Genomic DNA, 23,035 nt, shown 5'->3' with positions numbered 1-23,035 from the left:
TTGTATCATTGATAAGGTACTGCCTCCTGTTCTCGTGTATTGTATCATTGATAAGGTACTGTCTCCTGTTCTCGTGTATTGTATCATTGATAAGGTTCTGTCTCCTGTTCTCGTGTATTTGTATCATTAATAAGGTACTGTCTCCTGTTCTCGTGTATTGTATCATTGATAAGGTACTGCCTCCTGTTCTCGTGTATTTGTAACATTAATAAGGTACTGCCTCCTGTTCTCGTGTATTTGTATCATTGATACGGTACTGTCTCCTGTTCTCTAGTATTTGTATCAGAAATACTGGACATCAATGTAGATCTAGCGTTCTCGTGTATACGTATCAGAAATACAGTACTAAGTTTAACGTACGTATCAGCAATACGGTACTAGATCTACCATTCTCGTGAATACAATACTAGATTTAGCGTTCTCGTGTATACATGAGTATTTAGTTATACGGTACTGGGTCTTGCGTTCTTGTGTTTAAGTATCAAAAATACGTACGGTATTAGGCTTAGCTCTCTCGTGTATCAGTATCATAAATATGGTACTGCCTCGAGTCCTGGCGTGTTGTTACCGTTGATGCGGTATTCCCTCGCGGTTTTGCCCGTGAGCCCTGCGCAGAGCACGGTCGGTTGATCGTTGGCGATATTTGAATGATTCGTCGATAAACACACTGGACCTGACAGCCCATGTGAGTGCATGAACTGGCTTGATAAACAATGTTTTAAATGCAAGAGTTTGCTTGTTGTTCATCAAAAATGATAAACTTGAATATACAGCTGTATACAATTTGTACAAGGAGCGTGGCTTATAAAATTGAACATTATCGAAATTAAGATAGAGTGTTTTATTTGGTCTTTATGGCTGGTTTGCTATCCATAACTATAACTTGTATAATGTGGAACTGGATTGATCAGATATAAATATTTTCAAAAGCGATATAATTACGAAATTAAAATATGAAGCGTAATTATTATTTTTGTTAACGTTTGACAGCTAGTCTCACTTAAAGTTGAAAGAAATATTGAGCTGAATTAAACACAATGTATAGTCGCGATATCCAGCTGTCTTTTTTCCATATTACCAAAAGTACATCTGCACTGTTATCATTTTCGCCGTATATCACAAGGAGCGTGTTACACTTAAAATAGAATTTCGACATGCAAAAACACTACACAGAAAACAACTTCCAGAACTCATCAGTTAATAATAGAGTGTGGACAAACTTAATTCTTGATGAATGACTTGTCGTAGAAGAGCAGGAACACTACGAGAGAGGCTAGGGAAGAGGACTCTATCATTTCGTGTGTAATTATGGCTCGGGAGTCGGTAAACTTGACACTAATTAGTGCAATCTGATTTTATGGAAATAAATAATGATGAAGATGCTGTTGATAGCATGTGATATATGATTTGCGACGGTGTAGGTCCTGAAGGAGGACTAAATCAATGTGGGTTCGTGGAGTGCGGTATGTTGCGATGGCTGAGGTAGACTTGGCGAATTATCAAAACCGTTACACCTATTCATGTTTCCTTTCCGTTTGTTTTTGTTTTGTTTTGTTTTTGTTTTTGTTTACTTGTAGACATTTTTTTCTGGCTGAACTATAACACAACTCTTTCCTTTGATGAACTATTCCTACATTGTGTCCCAATCAATTGATATCTTCTTTCAATGAAGAATTTTTCGTTTGATGGAACAGCGGAATGTGGCAAGGTATTGCTTTTGGAACATATGTGTTACTGTATCTTACTCGACGTGAGCGAAATATTTGGATAAATGCCTGTACACATAAAACAATAGCAGATACCTCCACCAGACAGAAATGGCCATACAGCACCAACCATTTCATACTTCAAACATCTTTCATCATCCCACTTAAAAGTGACAAATGGTATTTTTTGTCACCTTCAAGAGAAAAACAAATCGCCTTGCACATTAAACGTAGAATGTCTGTCAGTTTGAAACTGTTTAAAGTCCTGAATATATATTAAGTTGAATTATGACATTTATGACTTTGCTTTGGTTCCCATCCATTGTCTGCTTGTCAGCAAAGTACGTGTGTTCACATATAGGATGTGCGTACATGTGGAAAAAATACCATTGTTTTTGTATACCGACTTGCTAGATTATGTATTTTGCCTCCATCATTGCAGGACAAAAAAATCTTAATTTCTCTAAACAAAGTGTTCTTGTCTGACGGAAGATCGATATCACACAGCTGACGTAAAACACTGTGCCTTGTCATTATCAGATACGGCGTGTTATTTCGGGAAGGAGCTATATTCTACAAACTCATCAACATTTTACATTTACTTGTGATAGTGGTTTAATACCAAACAGTAGCATCGCTATGAACCTGGGCCGTTCCAGATCCTTAATCATAAACAGGTGATATCAACTCGTATATCCGCATGCCACATGCTTATCGTCAATTAAACGCTGTTTGTGATATATAAATACTTCAGTTAGAGTAATGACGGATATTTAACAGACTTTTCACATTAGCTAGATCACTGACCAGCCACGCTGTTTAGAAACGTCGCGGCTAGGTCAAGAACAAATTAATCAGGTAAAACTAGACAGCCGTTTGACCGGGGGTGATATTTATTTTTAAACCTCTAGAAATGGCGTCTTGGTGCCTTTTAGCCCCCAGAAGGGATTTTTTTCTTCAAATTACCCCGTTCCAAGGCGCCTACCACAACGTAAATATTAGCAAATATATCAGCTGACTGTATGTAGCCTCTGATCAGTTGATAACACCATTCCTTTTCTGATATATTGGTGTCTCCACGGCAGCTACTCATCATAAGGTAGATTATGAGTTATCTTACCACTTTTTCTCCCTTTCCACTATACAGTTTATTTCTTACTTGTTTTTGTTTTATGATCTGGAACATGTTCCTTCACACCTTTACATCACCTCGAGTATACTGTCTTCTGTCGTAGTTTCAAGTTTCTCCCGTCTCGTTTAAGAGGCCTCATGTTGTACAGATTCGCATAAAAACATCAAAGTATAACGTTTCCCACACCAAAAAAAGTCTGTTATTTGAAATTTCAGAAGTCAATAGTGTGTTATTTTTTACTTGTTTTGGAATGTTGGAGACACAGACAGGCTAAGGGAGAGAGACAAAGAGAGAGAGAGAGAGAAGGTCAGACAGATAGAAAGATAGAGGGGAGACGTGAACTGTGTGCACACTGAACAATCTACTATGCTACACCTTACGTCCGTTGGGCCTAAATCTTGAACTACATAAACAACATTTTTGTACTATGTAGAATGAAGACTCTGTCTGTACTGAATTAAATAGTTATTCTTTCTTTATGTCATATGTTTCATTGTATCAAGAAAGAAACTATAGGTTTTTACAAAGGATTTTTTTTCTTTACTCATATATAACTTGCGAAACGTTTCTCTACGTTTTCGCTCAATCATTTCACGTTTCTTAAAAATGAATAAAGTGTTAAACATCTTTAATAAATCAATATCTTAATGAATGCAATGCCTTCTCCATGTGACAATCACTCAAATTTAAATGTTCGTCTTCAAAAATCTAATATATCTTAAAACATTTCACTCGCTTCGGAAATATTTAATTAGTTCGTGAACTAATAAGTTATTTCTTTATTCCTTACCTAGCTTATTCACTGTATTATATTTGCGTTCGTTAGTAAGTTTGTTTCTTTGTTTGTTTGTTTTTTAAGTTACTTTCAGCTTATATAAGCCAAACTTGATTAGAAAAAGAAAAAAAATATGCTGACAGCTTTTGTAAAAGAAATACAAGAATGTCTGCATTTACAACATCATGGTGTCTAATTCGTGTGCATAATCATTTTGATTTATTTCTGTAATTACGTAAAGAAAATGTGAATTTTAACATATTTTCGCAATGGGCCTAAATCTTGAGCTACATAAACAACATTTTTGTACTATGCAGAATGAAGACTCTGTCTGTACTGAGGTAAATAGTTATTCTTTGTTGAAAAAACTTCTGGTTTTTACATAGTAAATATCTTTTTCTTTACTCATATATAACTTGCGAGACGTTTCTCTTCATTTTCGCTGTATCGTTTTTCATTTCTTAAAAATTAATGAAGTATTAAACATTTTTAATAAATCAATATTTTAATGAATGCAATGGCTTCTCCATGTGTCAATCACTCAAATTTAGTGTTAAATATTTCACTCGCTTCGGAATTTTTTAATTTGTTCGTGAAATAATAAGTTATTTCTTTTTTCCTTAATTGGTTTATTCACTATATTATGTTTGCGTTCGTTAGTAAGTTTGTTTGTTTGTTTGTTTGTTTGTTAAATTACTTTCAGTTGTAATGAGCCAAACTTAATTAAAAATGACAATGTTTAAATGCTGACAGCTTTTGTAAAACAAATAGCGAAAATGTCTGCATTTACAACAACATGGTGTCAAATTTGTCTGCACAATCATTTTGATTTATTTCTTGCTGTAATTAGGTAAAGTAAATTTGAGTTTTAACCTAATTTCGCGATGGGACAACTTATGATCTGTTACTTTAATACCAAAGGATTGTAGAGAAATTAAGTTTTAAGAAATGAAGATGACTTCTTCAGTAATTCAATCGCCGTGGAGGCGATGAAATTATCACCGTCATGTCGTAATTGTAATTGCCATCAAACGATTAGTATGGCAATTTTTTGTGAATTATCTTTAGATTGTATATTTATGAAGACATCTGTTTTAATTTTCAATCAATCATAGCTTTATTTTCTGCATTTAGATCATTTTTAAACGCATGACAAAGATTGTTTATTTCTGTTTTCACTGATGGCCTTAAACTTGGATTATTTTTTCTTCGGTATTTAAGGAGGCCAAGCCGAGTTAGCTAATGGGTTCATTTCCCGTCAATTTTGTTTATCCTAATTGTAGAAGCTATACATGTAATGTACATTTGCGTAACTCATCGATAAGTTTATAACTTGTTATTGCCTAAACAAGGTCAGAGAAGGTCTTCTTTCTGAGCACAGACGATATTCTCCCCCTACTTTACCTCCTCGATCTCTCATTATTTCTTACGTTTGACACTACTGTGTGTTCACCATGTTACATAAATACACTAGAAGCACCATCATCGTAACATCACGGGCTCATACACGGATCACGTCGGAAGATGAAGTGTGGCATTAGATAGTCTGCCTTAACAGGAACACTTCCCAATGTGTCCATCACGTAAACAAGGACAGCAATTTTGACATTGCATGTATACGCCGCGAGATGGCGCCACTATCCCGTATATCCAATTCAGCTATGGCGGCTTGTCTCGACGGTGGACTTAATCAGATTTCACGTAAATTCGGTGGTCCAAATCAGATGATTTATGTTTTAAAGCCTTCTTGAAAATCAACTTCACTAATCAGCCTATTCAGACGATGTCTGACGAATGTCTCCATGGGGAGTATTTTTCGACATGACAGTAATCATCTTTTTTGAATACCACCCTGAACGATAAACACATACACAAAAATGTATATGAATACACATTGATGCAGTATTATTTTTTAAACGAGAAATTGTCTATTCTCACTTGTTGGTAACTAAATGTGAGGGTCAATGTCATATAGAGGTTACAGTCACGCGATGTGGCTATTAAGTCCCTTTTTAAAATATTTCAAGTCAATCATTACATGTCTTCACTAAACGTTTTTCAGGGAAACACGCGTACGTACATACAATGTAAGACGTTGGGGGAAAGTGGGCATATCCAGCGGTAAATTTTGATTACTATTCTTTGACACGTTTGGCATAACGAAAAACATTTAAATTCTTTATAAAGTGAAAATGCATAGTGTTATATTTTATGTGCTAACAACATCTATAGTGATACTATATATACACGTGTAGCAACAGCGCAGCGTGATATTTTATCTGATATAATCACGTAGTGTTATGTCATACATGGTAATAATGCTGACTGTGAGAATATATATGAATAAAACGAACAGCATGATACTATACATCAAACAGCATTCAATGATACTCTGAAGTAACAACACTCAGCGTGATGTGTGATACATTATCTTGTCAATACACTCAGCGTGATGTGTGATACATTATCTTGACAATACACTCAGCGTGATGTGTGATATTTTATATAGTCAATACACTCAGCATGATGTGTGGTACTTTATATTGTCAAAACCCTCATTGTGATGTGTGATATTTTATATTGTCAATACACTCAGCGTGATGTGCGGTACTTTATATTGTCAATACACTCAGCGTGATGTGTGGTACTTTATATTGTCAAAACACTCATTGTGATGTGTGATATTTTATGTTGTCAATACACTCAGCGTGATGTGTGATACTTAATATTGTCAATACACTCAGCGTGATGTGTGATACTTTCTATTGTCAATACACTCAGCGTGATGTGTGATATTTCATATTGTCAATACACTCAGCGTGATGTGTGATATATTATATTGTCAATACACTCAGCGTGATGTGTGATACTTAATATTGTCAATACACTCAGCGTGATGTGTGATACTTAATATTGTCAATACACTCAGCGTGATGTGTGATACTTTCTATTGTCAATACACTCAGCGTGATGTGTGATATATTATATTGTCAATACACTCAGCGTGATGTGTGATATATTATATTGTCAATACACTCAGCGTGATGTGTGATATATTATATTGTCAATACACTCAGCGTGATGTGTGATACTTAATATTGTCAATACACTCAGCGTGATGTGTGATACTTAATATTGTCAATACACTCAGCGTGATGTGTGATATATTATATTGTCAATACACTCAGCGTGATGTGTGATATATTATATTGTCAATACACTCAGCGTGATGTGTGATATATTATATTGTCAATACACTCAGCGTGATGTGTGATACTTAATATTGTCAATACACTCAGCGTGATGTGTGATATATTATATTGTCAATACACTCAGCGTGATGTGTGATACTTAATATTGTCAATACACTCAGCGTGATGTGTGATATATTATATTGTCAATACACTCAGCGTGATGTGTGATATTTCATATTGTCAATACACTCAGCGTGATGTGTGATACTTAATATTGTCAATACACTCAGCGTGATGTGTGATATTTTATATTGTCAATGCACTCAGTGTGATGTGTGATACTTTATATTGTCAATACACTCAGCGTGATGTTTGATACTTTATATTGTCAATACACTCGGCGTGATGTTTGATACTTAATATTGTCAATACACTCAGCGTGATGTGTGATATATTATATTGTCAATACACTCAGCGTGATGTGTGATATTTCATATTGTCAATACACTCAGCGTGATGTGTGATATTTCATATTGTCAATACACTCAGCGTGATGTGTGATACTTTATATTGTGAATACACTCAGCGTGATGTGCGGTACTTTATATTGTCAATACACTCAGCGTGATGTTTGATACTTTATATTGTCAATACACTCAGCGTGATGTGTGGTACTTTATATTGTCAAAACACTCATTGTGATGTATGATACTTTATATTGTCAATACACTCAGCGTGATGTGAGATACTTTATATTGTCAATACACTCAGCGTGATGTTTGATACTTTATATTGTCAATACACTCAGCGTGATGTGTGATACTTTATATTGTCAATACACTCAGCGTGATGTGCGGTACTTTATATTGTCAATACACTCAGCGTGATGTGTGATACTTTATATTGTGAATACACTCAGCGTGATGTGCGGTACTTTATATTGTCAATACACTCAGCGTGATGTGTGATACTTTATATTGTGAATACACTCAGCGTGATGTGCGGTACTTTATATTGTCAATACACTCAGCGTGATGTATGATACTTTATATTGTCAATACACTCAGCGTGATGTGTGATACTTTATATTGTCAATACACTCAACGTGATGTGTGATATTTTATATAGTCAAGACGCTCAGCGTGATGTGTGATACTTTCTATTGTCAATACACTCAGCGTGATGTGTGATATTTTATATTGTCAATCCACTCAGCGTGATGCGTGATCTTTTATATTGTCAATGCACTCAGCGTGATGTGTGATATTTTATATTGTCAGTACACTCAGCGTGATGTGTGATATTTTATATTGTCAGTACACTCAGCGTGATGTGTGATATTTTATATTGTCAATCCACTCAGCGAAATGTGTGATACTTTATATTGTCAATACACTCAGCGTGATGTGTGATACTTTATATTGTCAAAACTCTCATTGTGATGTGTGATATTTTATATAGTCAATACACTCAGCATGATGTGTGGTACTTTATATTGTCAAAACACTCATTGTGATGTGTGATATTTTATATTGTCAATACACTCAGCGTGCTGTGTGATATTTTATATTGTCAATACACTCAGCGTGATGTGCGGTACTTTATATTGTCAATACACTCAGCGTGATGTATGATACTTTATATTGTCAATACACTCAGCGTGATGTGTGATACTTTATATTGTCAATACCCTCAACGTGATGTGTGATATTTTATATAGTCAATACGCTCAGCGTGATGTGTGATACTTTCTATTGTCAATTCACTCAGCGAAATGTGTGATAATTTATATAGTCACAACACTCAGCCTGATGTGTGATATATAAAATAATAACATCACAAAGCACGATGTGTGGTGCTTGTCATAGTAAAACACATTGAACTTACGTTTTTCAACACCATAAAAAACGAGTGATATGCATTTGTGCCTTTTGTCCTTCCCTGATTTCACTGCTGTTTCTATAGATGACATGTTGCTATATATATTGTCATAATTGTAAGGTAGACAAAAGGCTATTAATCATCGCGATAGACTATATGATGTTTTACGTTAACTTTAAACAGTAATAGCTCTGTTAAATGAGATTTTCTTTCAAAACTCGGTGCTGTTTTGTTTAGGATGTAACGCCCTCGCCACAGTTATGTAAATACATGTATTTAAGTAGAAACCGGCGAACAGCAACAGTTAGTAAGCAAGAAATTACAGAAGATTTATTCACCCAGTGCTGCAATAAATATAGAAGAACAATTTTACAATATCACTTAGGCAAAAGACAGATGAAAAACCCCGATTATAAAAAGGCCCACATTAGTCGCCGCCTTCAATATTTATGCTGTGGGATTTCTGGTCTATTCGTTTTCTGACCTGTAGAGGAAATTTTCAAAAATGTGGTAAAATATTAGATAGAAGCACTCACAGGCAGTGTTGAACTAGATATGGAGCGTAATTGAGTGAGTTTAGTTTTCGTGCACTTGACTCCAGTCATCAGTAATGTTAAGGAGACTCAAAGGAACCGTCATCATAAAATGTTTTTAAATGTACTTTCATTTGAAGATATTACTCCCCAACGGGCGACTTTTATCGCCTATATGACATACTGTATGCATATATAAGTATAACTGTTAAATGCCGTGAACCAAAATTATTTATCTCAGTTTGATCAAAGAATGGTAAAACAGATGTACAGAGTTCCGTTGGACCAGAAACGGTAGGGTTCGTCGACAGTTCAAAAAGACATTCGAGCTTTAATAATGTAACACTGAATTCCCTTTTAAATCGTTTTTCGAACAGCGTACACTTGGGGGCTGTTCGTTTATGCGGAACAACTGATTTGTCTGGTTTTAAAAGTATCATTTTCGGGTAAAAATCCTGGGAGACCTGAAAATGTTTATGCAGGCCTTGCAAGACTTTGTCAGGGCCCGTCTGAAAGCAGCATTCGATTACTTAGTTCGACCTGATTTCATAAATGAACAATTATGGCCCAACAAGTTCAACTGTTTGAATCGCGATAAACGAAAGCGGCCTACATTCAATCTGTATTAAGAGACCTCCATCTACGGGAAGTCAATAAATGGTCTCTTAATGCAGATGATGTTTCCATAAAGGTTTAAATGAAAATGAAAGTCACTACAATGGGAAACAGTAAAAGTCGTTTCTTAATACAGGTGGTCTCTTAACGGCTGTGGTGACTTAAGCAGGTTTGACATTTAAAATACTCTTCGAAATAATGTATTACAAAAGCAGTATACCGTAAGGGTAAGGGACCGTAAAACTATTTGTCTAACTTGAGTTGTCTGAAAAGCTTGACTTTATCACAAAACACTGCTATACATTATTTAAAAGATACACTGTTGGCTACATGGCTAGACACATAGGTACCAATGATCAACTAGGAAACTACGGGTCGTTGATAATGGGAAATTGAACACGTCCCAAGTGTGGAGGCTATTAACTGAAGGTAGTATAATGGCGCCTATTCTTTCTCTTTACCTACACAATATACGGTCTAATACCAACACAGTAACATAGAGTCATCCGTCTTACTTTCACAAAAGGTATAAAGATTTCCCATTTACCGAGAGACATTCGGTTCCTCTGACATGTGCATAGCAAACCGCAATTTGAATTCCCTCGCGTGTGCGTAAGAGGAAGAATGGTAAAGTTACCATGATTCCCTATACCTGGAGAATATGACAAAACTTAAGCCCAGTGGATAGATTTGTCTATACCTCTGATCAGGGAAAGAATTGTCAGTCTATTACAGTTTGTGGATAAACCACCACGAAATAACAGCACGTGCTCAGCCGGAGTTCAAACATGTGCTCACTGGGCTGCTGTATGAGCATATGAGAAGGGATTCGTTTGGTAGTACTTGAAACTGCAAAATTAAACACGTTGGTGTGTTTTCTCTTCTTCTCCTTCTTCTCGCTATCTGAACAAGGAAACACATTTCTACATATGATTTAATGTAAAATTCTGCCAATTACATGTTTAACCCTATATATGAATTACTAACAAAGCTGTCAATGATTTTCACAAGCACATGCGTGTATTTGTGTTTATTAAAATGATGGTGGGAAAGGAATATTCCCTACCAAGATCGATATGATTGACTTGCTAAATCTCGGTTAAAGAAACCTCGGATTAGACAACAAATAATCGTCTCCTCAGGAGGAAATTGCTCTCTCTTACCCTTAAAGTAGGGGAATATCATTTACATCTCATGTTTGGTGTAATCGGGATGTGACCTCCTATCAATATGCGCGAGTCCCATAATGAACGTATAGCAGAAGTGTCAATATTAAGTGTAACTCTAACACAATATCGATGGTCCAAAATGGAGACAAGTGTTCCGAAAGGGTAAACGTCTTCTGCTTCACCGACCACAACCGGCATGTAAATTTAGGTAATATCAAAGTACATGTGCTGACAAGTCCTCACATTGAGAACGCGGGTAGTGACGACAGAACCACGAGGCGCTCTCATGAACACAATCAGAACCATAGACATTTACAAAGATATATCATGTTTCCCAATAATGTCCTAACGGCGACGATAAAACTTGGCCATAGTCGTCACCAACCTACAACCTGTATCCCTGGGTTGTAAGTATGTCTGACAACGGTCGACACCCATGACGAAAGTCGTGGTATTCGGAGCTAGCTCATGAATCTCCACCCCACTGTTAATCTTGCCAATTAAGTTTTAGTTTCTACATCATTGCAGGTTGGCGGTTGCCGAGTGGTTATGGCGCGCCGTCTGACCGTCTGACCGTCTAAGGTCACTAGCCCAACACCTGTGGCTCGCGCGTTTGAGGCCTTCGTGGGGCAATCGCCAGGTATTTTCCGTATGTCGTTGGGTTTTTTTCTCCGGGGACACTCCAGTTTTCCTCCACTACAATAACCTGGCACATCCTTAAATGATTATATTTGTTGATAGACCATCATACTTTACGGCAAGGAATTTGGTAATCACATTATGATCAAGGGTTAATAACACTGCTGTAAACATACAAAAGTTGGGATTCATGGTTCGCCAATAAAGATAAAGTCGTCGGCATCTATCACGGAAGTCATGATCTTCAGAGCAAGCTCCTGAGTACCGAATCCAGTGATGAATAAATAATGACTCGGAGCAAGTGCGATTTACACAATTGATATTTATTTCCCTTTTGATGTGCATTTCAACATGCTGTACTCAAAATATAATGTGTTTTACATTGGTAGTTTACGGTATGGCCAAGGGACTCGTGTTTTACATAGGTAGTTTACGGTATGGCCAAGGGACTCGTGTTTTACATTGGTAGTTTACGGTATGGCCAAGGGACTCGTGTTTTACATTGGTAGTTTACGGTATGGCCAAGGGACTCGTGATACATATTGGCACATGTTATATGTTTTATTGTCTGTCGAACAAGCTTGACTTTGTAATAGAAATTGTCACAAATTTCTTTGGTGTGAAAATGTTCGGTAAATCAGCAAGACATATACCTGTCAGAGCTAGTGTATGTGTCCCTAACGGGTAAGCATTTACGTCATAAACCTGAAACCGTATGACAGCGTCTATCACCCTTCAGTATCAACACGACGTTCGCTCATTTTCAATAACTACACATTTGTATTCGGTTCCAGTCAAATGAGAGGTAAACATATTTAATATTTACCGGTTGACACTCCGATTGTTCTGGAATGTAGCAATGCGCAGAAAAAACGGCAATTTGAATTCTCTCGTGTGTGCCTTAGAGGTTACGTAGAAACATTACCATCCCCTACCTTGCCAACCCGACAGCCTACATGTAGCAAAAGGATTCGTCACCATAGCTATCGAGGAAAAAATATGAAGGTCATGATGGATTGAGAACATAATCGAGTCTACAACAATACTCCATCGTGAAAATAAACAGACAGATTAATACAAGGGTTGTAGAACTGGATAGAAAAATATGTTGCAGTCGATGGAAAGAGAAAATACAGAATCATTAATCATACCATTTGTCTCATAATCCACGAAATAAGAGCTTAAGTCGAAAAGTGGAAAACATAAACAAAATAATGAAAGGAGATAAAAACAAGGACATATTTGCATAAACAAAATTCATAAAGAGTAAAAGCCAACCGAGAAGTTTGAAATATGTCGTGTGCAAATCAAAATACTAATGCAAAGGGTCAAGGGGTTCAGATTTACACTGTGGTAGTTACATTTGTTAGGGCAGGAACATTCAATATCAAGTATGTCATGTAATCTTACAAAACTCGTACATGTATTCACGTGCCCGAGTTGTCAGACATTTTACGTCGGCGAAACCAGTAACAACAAGAATTAAACTTTCCATAATACCGGCTAAGAAGTCTGAAAAGAAGTGCTTTGTAAATAACGATTTTAAAAAGTATACCTTGAAGACCCTACCACAAAAAAAGGAAAAGTATTTTCATGAAAACATAGAAACCGAAACTAAACAGTCTTATTTGATATGTATTTGCCTTAAAGATAATCTCCGGTATCATTATGACGTCATTTTGTGTTAATAGTATTGATGACGTAACGATTGAGAGTATTCAAGCATTATTGATGACATAACAATAGTAAGTATGCAAAACTTCTAATAGATGAAACAGAATGCGCTCATGTTTTACAGCTCTCGGTTGTTTCAGTGTCTCCTTTTAGCTTTTTCTTTTTATCTACTGGACACTGAGAAATTGGCCTATATCAATATTGGACAAAGTCCACAATTTGGTGGCAAAACTTCATCCCCAGCTGTACCTCCTCCGGCCCTTTACCTTAACACTGTAACACGCCCGGTCAAGCTTTAGGTCTAAGATCATTATCTCTGGTGCCATATATTTTCAATAAAAAATTGGACTTGTCGAAAGCGCTGTTAGAATGAAGCGTACGTACGCAGCGAGTCTCTCCGTCTGACTGTCTGTACCCATTTTTTTTTAGCGCACGGCAAAATATGCATACAAAGGTCAAAGGTAATATTTGTTGTAGGTCAGAGGTAGCAACATGATGTAATCATAGGTCAGAGGTTTAGAACCTGCTGGTCATACCTATCACAATGTGGGTCACCAGCTGTAGCTCTGCCGGTAAACATGGATTTGACATGTCCGTTTCTATTTTAACGCCGTCACGTGATTTCTCCAATCAAACCCAGACCGACATTTCATCAAGCCAAACCTTATTTGTACAATGACGTGTAAGCTAGACAAGTTAACTGCATATACCATTCTTCTATGTTTCCCGTTTAAATCGAGTGTCTATCTAAAAACTGATTACAGGAAATTATGACTCAATATTTGATATGACCGTACATTGACAAAGAACTTTAAATCATGTACTCACAGATAACGCAGATAGCATTAATTAGTATTAATTATTACGTGTGTGGTAAGATTGAAATTGTGTTTGTAACTGATCTCACTTAACATAACAGATATAGCTGATGAAGTGCATCCTTTAAAAAACCTTAATATTTCTCAAAAGTGGAATTCTTTGAAAATGACTCATTTTTAAAAGATACAGATCGTAGAAGCTTGGGAGTTTATATAAATAGCATTATCCTCTCATGAGGTTATCCAAATTTGAAGATTTTGGAAATTGCGTACTTAAGCCTCATGAATATTCATTTAAACCAGTTGTTCGCAAAAGGGGATAAGATCACAATCGGTTTATTATGTCGATGCCAAGTTTTAATGTAAATATGATACCGCGCGCATATTTAAGGGTGTCTCAAGACGATAGTTGATTCCATTACGTCATAGTTTCACGAACAAAACCAAACTTTTCCAACAGTTATTTGAATGTCAAACCCTTAGATAAAAATGCAACGAGAAGTGTATGACAGGATGAAGCTAGTTTATGAATACGTAACACTTTAAGGCAACGTGTCTGCCAAATATGACTAACTTAAATAGCACAGCAAAGCATCCCTATTGTCCGTATTGTTTAGATGTCAAAACTTGAAAACCATTTATGATTTTATAAATATTGAACGGTCTAAAGGCATCGCAATGCTATCCAGCAACATGAATTTTCAAGGCTGTTTCATAGTAGGTTTTGCACTTTTCTGACAGATATAGGGAAACAGGTGATTCCAACAGTTTCGATGATAAGATTCCATACCGGCAGACGCAGTCAGCGGATAAGAATAAGATATCCGTTTCAACCAAATCTCGATAACACAAAAAGGGTAATTATCCGTATGCCCTTAATCAACGCTTGCGTTGTACTTTTTCAGTAAGTCTCAATTAGTTTTCCCCAAAGTAAAAATCGCTGAAAACTAGAATAAGCAAATTTGCATGCGATTATGTTTGTTAACATTTAAGGTATTAACAAATACAATTGATAGTAATAACGTTAATGAGTTGAGAATAAATGCATTAATTACCAAACACATGAAACATAATGAGGTAACGGGAGAAACATACCTTTTCTTAGTCCTAAATACTCCAACACATCCAAGGTCTCACTCTGTAACTTCTATTTTTAAACAGTCATTTAGTTTGCAATCGTGTGTATATATAAATCTACATATATACTGGTATATATAAACACGCATTCACTTGTGCAGATTGGCGGCAAAAGTAAGACGTCTTTCTCCTCTGCGTTATCCTTGTCCACGCTAGGCTGCTGATGCTGAGCTGTCTGCTATAGCAGCTGTATTCAGATATTATGGGATGGCCTAACATATATGAGAACTTGAGTCAATGCTAGGCTGATGAACATCGACGGAGGGTAATATCAGGAAAGCTGATAAAGTGCTACTTGAATACGATGCTGGGACCTTTTTACGTCGCTGCTATTAAAAAAACGAGTATGGTTTACTTGTAATTTCATAAATAAAAGTTTAAATAGATGTGCGTTTTCGAAGTTCTCTACTTACGAAGTAAAGCGGGCACTGTGGATATTATGTAAGTTTTTACTGAAAGGTTTTCGCCCCGTTGGGACTACGATAAACACTCATCACGGAGCTTGATAAGAAGACTGTGTTTTTCCGCAAAAACATGTAGAAAAAAGATAGTTATCTTCAAGACTTCAACAGAACGTTTTGTATAGCGAGGATTGCGACGTAAAGGATTCTGTTCAAAGATTGCTTTTAACAAGTATTATCGTTAAACAATTTTAGTTTCGGCAAACAACGTTTTTAAAGAGAAAACCGCTGCCATGAGCGTTTTCTTAAAATAGTTCATTATCTGTTTATTGCGAGGAAGTGTATTATTTTCAAACAGGATATAAACATCTACTACCGGTGAAAACTTCACATATTTTAGAAAGTTCTCCTGCCATTGAATTTAATTATAACACGATAATCCCGGATGTAATTCTAATTGTTTCTTCATTAGAGGTAGATGAGGTGTTTGGTAATTTCAAGCAGGCAAACAATAATTTCTATAAATTTAATTGTAAAGTCAATACCCGTTCCATAAGTTCGGCCGGTGAAGTAATTTGCTTTATTTCAAAACTATCAAAAATGGTAGTGTGTTTCTGTTAATGACCCAGGGTTTAAATGAAAGTTCCACCAATGTGATTTCAAACCTTGTGTAAATTACATCAATCCATAAAAAAGGTATTTGCCAATTTCAATAAAAAAAACTAAGACACAGCATATTCTTGTTTTATAACAGAGGAGACCTTTATGCTAGCACTGGTAACCATTCGGTATATGTCTGCCTGGCTAGTCCATTGTTTACTATTAGATATATGTCTGCATGGCTAGTCCATTGTTTTCCATTCGGTATATGTCTTCCTGGCTAGTCCATTGTTTATCATTGGGGATATGTCTGCCTGGCAGGTCCATTGTTTCCCATCCGGTATATGTCTGCCTGGTTAGGCCATTGCTTACCATTAGGTATATGTATGCCTGGCTAGTTCATTGTTTACCATTGGGTTTATGTCTGCCTGGCTGGTCCATCGTTTACCATTGGTTGTATGTCTGCCTGGATAGTCCAATGTTTACCGTTGGGTACTGTATATGTCTGCCTGGGTAGTCCGATGTTTACCATTAGGTACTGTATATATTTTCCTGGTTGATCAATTGTTTACCATTAGGTACCGTGTATGTCTGCCTGGCTAGTCCATTGTTTACCATTGGGTATATGTCTACCTGGCTAGTCCATTGTTTATCATTGGGTATATGTCTGCCTGGCTAGTCCAATGTTTACCATTAGGTATATGTCTGCCTGGCTAGTCCATTGTTTACCATTAGGTACTGTATGTGTCTGCCTGGCTAGTCCAATGTTTACCATTAGGTACTGTATATGTCTGCCTGGCTAATCCATTGTTTACTATTAGATATATGTCTGCATGGCTAGTCCATTGTTTACCATTAGGTATATGTCTGCCTGGCTAGCCCAATGTTTACCATTAGGTATATGTCTGCCTGGCTAGTCCTTTGTTTACCATTAGGTACTGTATATGTCTGCCTGGCAAGTCTATTGTTTACCATTAGGTGTATGTCTGCCTGACTAGTCCATTGTTAACCATTAGGTATATATCTGCCTGGCTAGTCCATTGTTTACCATTATGTGTATGTCTGCCTGACTAGTCCATTGTTAACCATTAGGTATATATCTGCCTGGCTAGTCCATTGTTTACCATTGGTATGTCTGCCTGGCTAGTCCTTTGTTTACCATTAGGTACTGTATATGTCTGCCTGGCTAGTCCATCGTTTACCATTATGTGTATGTCTGCCTGGCTAGTCCATTGTTTACCATTGGGTATATGTCTGCCTGGCTAGTCCATTGTTTACCATTAGGTATATGTGTGTCTGTCTAGTCCATTGTTTACTATTGGGTACATGTCTGCCTGGCTAGTCCATTGTTTAGCATTAGGTACTGTATATGTCTGTCTGGCTAGTCTATTGTTTACCATTGGGTATATGTCGCCTGGCTAGTCCATTGTTTACCATTAGGTGTATGTCTGCCTGGATAGTCCCTTGTTTACCATTGGGTATATGTCGTTTAGCATTAGGTACTGTATATGTCTGTCTGGCTAGTCCATTGTTAACCATTAGATATATGTCTGCCTGGCTAGTCCAATGTTTACCGTTAGGTACTGTATATATTTTCCTGGTTGATCAATTGTTTACCATTATGTACCGTGTATGTCTGCCTGGTTAGTCCATTGTTTACCATTAGGTATATGTCTGCCTGGCAAGTCCATTGCTTATCATTGGGTATATGTCTGCCTGGCTAGTCCATTGTTTACCATAGGGTATATGTCTGTCTGGCTAGTCCCTTGTTTTACCATTGGGTATATGTCTGCCTGGTTAGTCCATTGTTTACCATTAAGTATATGTCTGCCTGGCAAGTCCATTGCTTATCATTGGGGATATGTCTGCCTGGCTAGTCCATTGTTTACCTTTGGGTATATGTCTGCCTGTCTAGTCCATTGTTTACCATTAGGTATATGTCTGGCTGGCTAGTCCATTGTTTACCATTAGGTATATGCCTGCCTGCCTAGTCCATTGTTTACCATTAGGTATATGTCTAGTCCATTGTTTACCATTGGGTATATGTCGCCTGGCTAGTCCATTGTTTACCATTAGGTGTATGTCTGCCTGACTAGTCCATAGTCCATTGTTTACCATTAGGTGTATGTCTGCCTGGATAGTCCATTGTTTACCATTGGGTATATGTCTGCCTGTCTATTCCATTGTTTACCGTTGGGTATATGTCTGCCTGTCTAGTCCATTGTTTACCATTGTGTATATGTCTGCCTGGCTAGTCCATTGTTTCCCATTATGTGTATGTCTGCCTGACTAGTCCATTGTTTACCATTGGGTATATGTCTTCCTGGCTAGTCCATTGTTTACCATTGTGTATATGTCTGCCTGTCTAGTCCATTGTTTACCATTAGGTATATGTCTAGTCCATTGTTTACCATTGGGTATATGTCGCCTGGCTAGTCCATTGTTTACCATTAGGTGTATGTCTGCCTGACTAGTCCATTGTTTACCATTAGGTATATGTCTTCCTGGCTAGTCCATTGTTTACCATTAGGTATATGCCTGCCTGGCTAGTCCATTGTTTACCATTGGGTACTGTATATGTCTGCCTGGCTAGTCCATTGTTTCACATTGGGTATATGTCTGCCTGTCTAGTCCATTGTTTACCATTAGGTATATGTCTGGCTGGCTAGTCCATTGTTTACCATTAGGTATATGCCTGCCTGCCTAGTCCATTGTTTACCATTAGGTATATGTCTTCCTGGCTAGTCCATTGTTTACCATTGTGTATATGTCTGCCTGGCTAGTACATTGTTTACCATTAGGTATATGTCTGCCTGCCTAGTCCATTGTTTCCCATTAGGTCCATTGTTTACCATTAGGTATATGTCTGCATGGCTAGTCCATTGTTTACCATTGGGTATATGTCTACCTGGCTAGTCCATTGTTAATCATTGGGTATATGTCTGCCTGGTTAGTCCATTGTTTACCATTAAGTATATGTCTGCCTGGCAAGTCCATTGCTTATCATTGGGTATATGTCTGCCTGGTTAGTCCATTGTTTACCATTAGGTATATGTATGCCTGGCAAGTCCATTGCTTATCATTGGGTATATGTCTGCCTGGCCAGTCCATTGTTTACCATTGGGTATATGTCTACCTGGCTAGTCCATTGTTTATCATTGGGTATATGTCTGCCTGTCTAGTCCATTGTTTACCATTAGGTATATGTCTAGTCCATTGTTTACCATTGGGTATATGTCGCCTGGCTAGTCCATTGTTTACCATTAGGTGTATGTCTGCCTGACTAGTCCATAGTCCATTGTTTACCATTAGGTGTATGTCTGCCTGACTAGTCCATTGTTTACCATTGGGTATATGTCGCCTGGCTAGTCCATTGTTTACCATTAGGTGTATGTCTGCCTGACTAGTCCATAGTCCATTGTTTACCATTAGGTGTATGTCTGCCTGACTAGTCCATAGTCCATTGTTTACCATTAGGTGTATGTCTGCCTGACTAGTCCATTGTTTACCATTGGGTATATGTCTTCCTGGCTAGTCCATTGTTTACCATTAGGTATATGTCTAGTCCATTGTTTACCATTGGGTATATGTCGCCTGGCTAGTCCATTGTTTACCATTAGGTGTATGTCTGCCTGACTAGTCCATAGTCCATTGTTTACCATTAGGTGTATGTCTGCCTGGATAGTCCATTGTTTACCATTGGGTATATGTCTACCTGGCTAGTCCATTGTTAATCATTGGGTATATGTCTGCCTGGTTAGTCCATTGTTTACCATTAAGTATATGTCTGCCTGGCAAGTCCATTGCTTATCATTGGGTATATGTCTGCCTGGCTAGTCCAATGTTTACCATTAGTTATATGTCTTCCTGGCTAGTCCATTGCCTAACATTAGGTATATGTCTGTCTGGCTAGTCCATTGCCTAACATTAGGTATATGTCTGTCTGGCTAGTCCATTGCCTAACATTAGGTATATGTCTGTCTGGCTAGTCCATTGCCTAACATTAGGTATATGTCTGTCTGGCTAGTCCATTGCCTAACATTAGGTATATGTCTGTCTGGCTAGTCCATTGCCTAACATTAGGTATATGTCTGTCTGGCTAGTCCATTGTTTACCATTGGATATATCCTGGCAAGTCCATTGCTTATCATTGGGTATATGTCTGCCTGGTTAGTCCATTGTTTACCATTAAGTATATGTCTGCCTGGCAAGTCCATTGCTTATCATTGGGTATATGTCTGCCTGGTTAGTCCATTGTTTACCATTAAGTATATGTCTGCCTGGCAAGTCCATTGCTTATCATTGGGGATATGTCTGCCTGGCTAGTCCATTGTTTACCGTTGGGTATATGTCTGCCTGTCTAGTCCATTGTTTACCATTAGGTATATGTCTTCCTGGCTAGTCCATTGTTTACCATTGTGTATATGTCTGCCTGGCTAGTCCAATGTTTACCATTAGGTATATGTCTGCCTGGCTTGTCCATTGTTAACCATTAGGTACTGTATATGTCTGCCTGGCTAATCCATTGTTTACCATTAGGTATATGTCTGCCCGGCTAGTCCATTGTTTACCATTAGGTATATGTCTAGTCCATTGTTTACCATTGGGTATATGTCTTCCTGGCTAGTCCATTGTTTACCATTGTGTATATGTCTGCCTGGCTAGTCCATTGTTTACCATTGGGTATATTTCTACCTGGCTTGTCCATTGTTAACCATTAGGTACTGTATATGTCTGCCTGGCTAGTCCATTGTTTACCATTAGGTGTATGTCTGCCTGACTAGTCCATTGTTTACCATTGGGTATATGTCTTCCTGGCTTGTCCATTGTTTACCATTAGGTACTGTATATGTCTTCCTAGCTAGTTCTTTGTTTACCATTAGGTATATGTCTGCCTGGCTAGTCCAATGTTTACCATTGGGTATATGTCTGCCTGGCTAGTCCATTGTTTACCATTGGGTATATGTCTGCCTGGCTAGTCCATTGTTTACCATTAGGTATATGTCTGCCTGCCTAGTCCATTGTTTACCATTGGGTATATGTCTTCCTGGCTAGTCCATTGTTTACCATTAGGTACTGTATATGTCTTCCTAGCTAGTCCTTTGTTTACCATTAGGTATATGTCTGCCTGGCTAGTCCATTGCGTACCATTCGGTATATGTCTTCCTGGCTAGTCCAATGTTTACCATTAGGTATATGTCGCCTGGCTAATCCATTGCTTACCATCAGGTATATGTCTGCCTGGCTAGTCCATTGTTTACCATTAGGTAATGTATATGTCTGCATAGCTAGTCAATTGTTTACCATTAGGTATATGTCGCCTGGCTAATCCATTGCTTACCATCAGGTATATGTCTGCCTGGCTAGTCCATTGCGTACCATTCGGTATATGTCTGCCTGGCTAATCCTTTGTTTACCATTGGGTATATGTCTGCCTGGCTAGTTCTTTGTTTACCATTAGGTATATGTCTGCCTGGCAGGTCCATTGTTTACCATTGGGTATATGTCTGCCTGGCTAGTCCATTGTTTACCATTGGGTATATGTCTGCCTGTCTAGTCTATTATTTACCATTAGGTACTGTATATGTCTGCCTGGCTAGTCCATCGTTTGCCATTGGTTGTATGTCTGCCTGGCTAGTCCATTGTTTACCATTAGGTATATTTCTGCCAGGCTAGTCCATTGTTTACCATTAGGTATATGTCTGTCTGACTAGTCCATTGTTTACCATTTGGCATATGTCTGCCTGGCTAGTCTATTGTTTACCATTAGGTGTATGTCTGCCTGACTAGTCCATTGGTTACCATTTGGCATATGTCTGCCTCATTAGGTATATGTCTGTCTGACTAGTCCATTGTTTACCATTAGATGTCTGCCTGGCTTGTTCATTGTTTACCATTAAGTCCATTGTTTACCATTAAGTCCATTGTTTACCATTGGTTGTACGTCTGCCTGGCTAGTCTAGTCCATTGTTTACTATTGGGTATATGTCTGCCTGGTTAGTCCATTGTTTACCATTATGTATATGTCTGCCTGGCTAGTCCATTGTTTACCATTATGTATATGTCTGCCTGACTAGTCCATTGTTTACCATTTGGCATATGTCTGCCTGACTAGTCCATTGTTTACTATTGGGTATATGTCTGCCTGGCTTGTTCATTGTTTACCATTAGGTACTGTATATGTCTGTCTGCTAGTCCATTGTTTACCATTAGGTATATGTCTGCCTGGCCAGTCCATTGTTTACCATTGGGTATATGTCTGCCTGGCTAGTCCATTGTTTACCATTAGGCATGTGTCTACCTGGCTAGTCCATAGTTTACCATTAGGTATATGTCTGCCTGGCCAGTCCATTGTTTACCATTGGGTATATGTCTGCCTGGCTAGTCCATTGTTTACCATTAGGTATATGTCTGCCTGACTAGTCCATTGTTAACCATTAGGTATATATCTGCCTGGCTAGTCCATTGTTTACCATTAGGTATATGTCTGCCTGGACTAGTCCATTGTTAACCATTAGGTATATATCTGCCTGGCTAGTCCATTGTTTACCATTAGGTGTATGTCTGCCTGACTAGTCCATTGTTTACCATTGGACATATGTCTGTCTGGCTAGTCCATTGTTTACCATTAGGTGTATGTCTGCCTGACTAGTCCATTGTTTACCATTAGGTATATGTCTACCTGGCTAGTCTATTGTTTACCATTGGGTATATGTCTGCCTGGCTAGTCCATTGTTTACCATTAGGTGTATGTCTGCCTG

At 37.7% G+C, this 23,035-nt stretch overlaps 1 protein-coding gene across 1 annotated transcript in view; it reads right to left on the bottom strand.

The window, feature by feature from the left end:
* LOC110455255 (integrin beta-3-like) overlaps window positions 1-15,716 on the bottom strand; it is an 82,672-nt gene extending 66,956 nt beyond the window's left edge. Inside the window, exon 1 of the mRNA XM_021505261.1 lies at window positions 15,232-15,716. The gene's annotated coding sequence lies outside the window, so the exon portion shown is untranslated. The remainder of the gene's footprint in view (window positions 1-15,231) is intronic.
* Between the last annotated feature and the right edge of the window lie 7,319 nt (window positions 15,717-23,035).

This window comes from Mizuhopecten yessoensis, unplaced genomic scaffold (assembly GCF_002113885.1).
Source record: "Mizuhopecten yessoensis strain PY_sf001 unplaced genomic scaffold, ASM211388v2 scaffold923, whole genome shotgun sequence".
Taxonomy (NCBI): domain Eukaryota; kingdom Metazoa; phylum Mollusca; class Bivalvia; order Pectinida; family Pectinidae; genus Mizuhopecten; species Mizuhopecten yessoensis.
The sequence above is the reverse complement of the archived record's forward strand: the minus strand, read 5'-3'. Positions and strand labels throughout refer to the sequence as shown.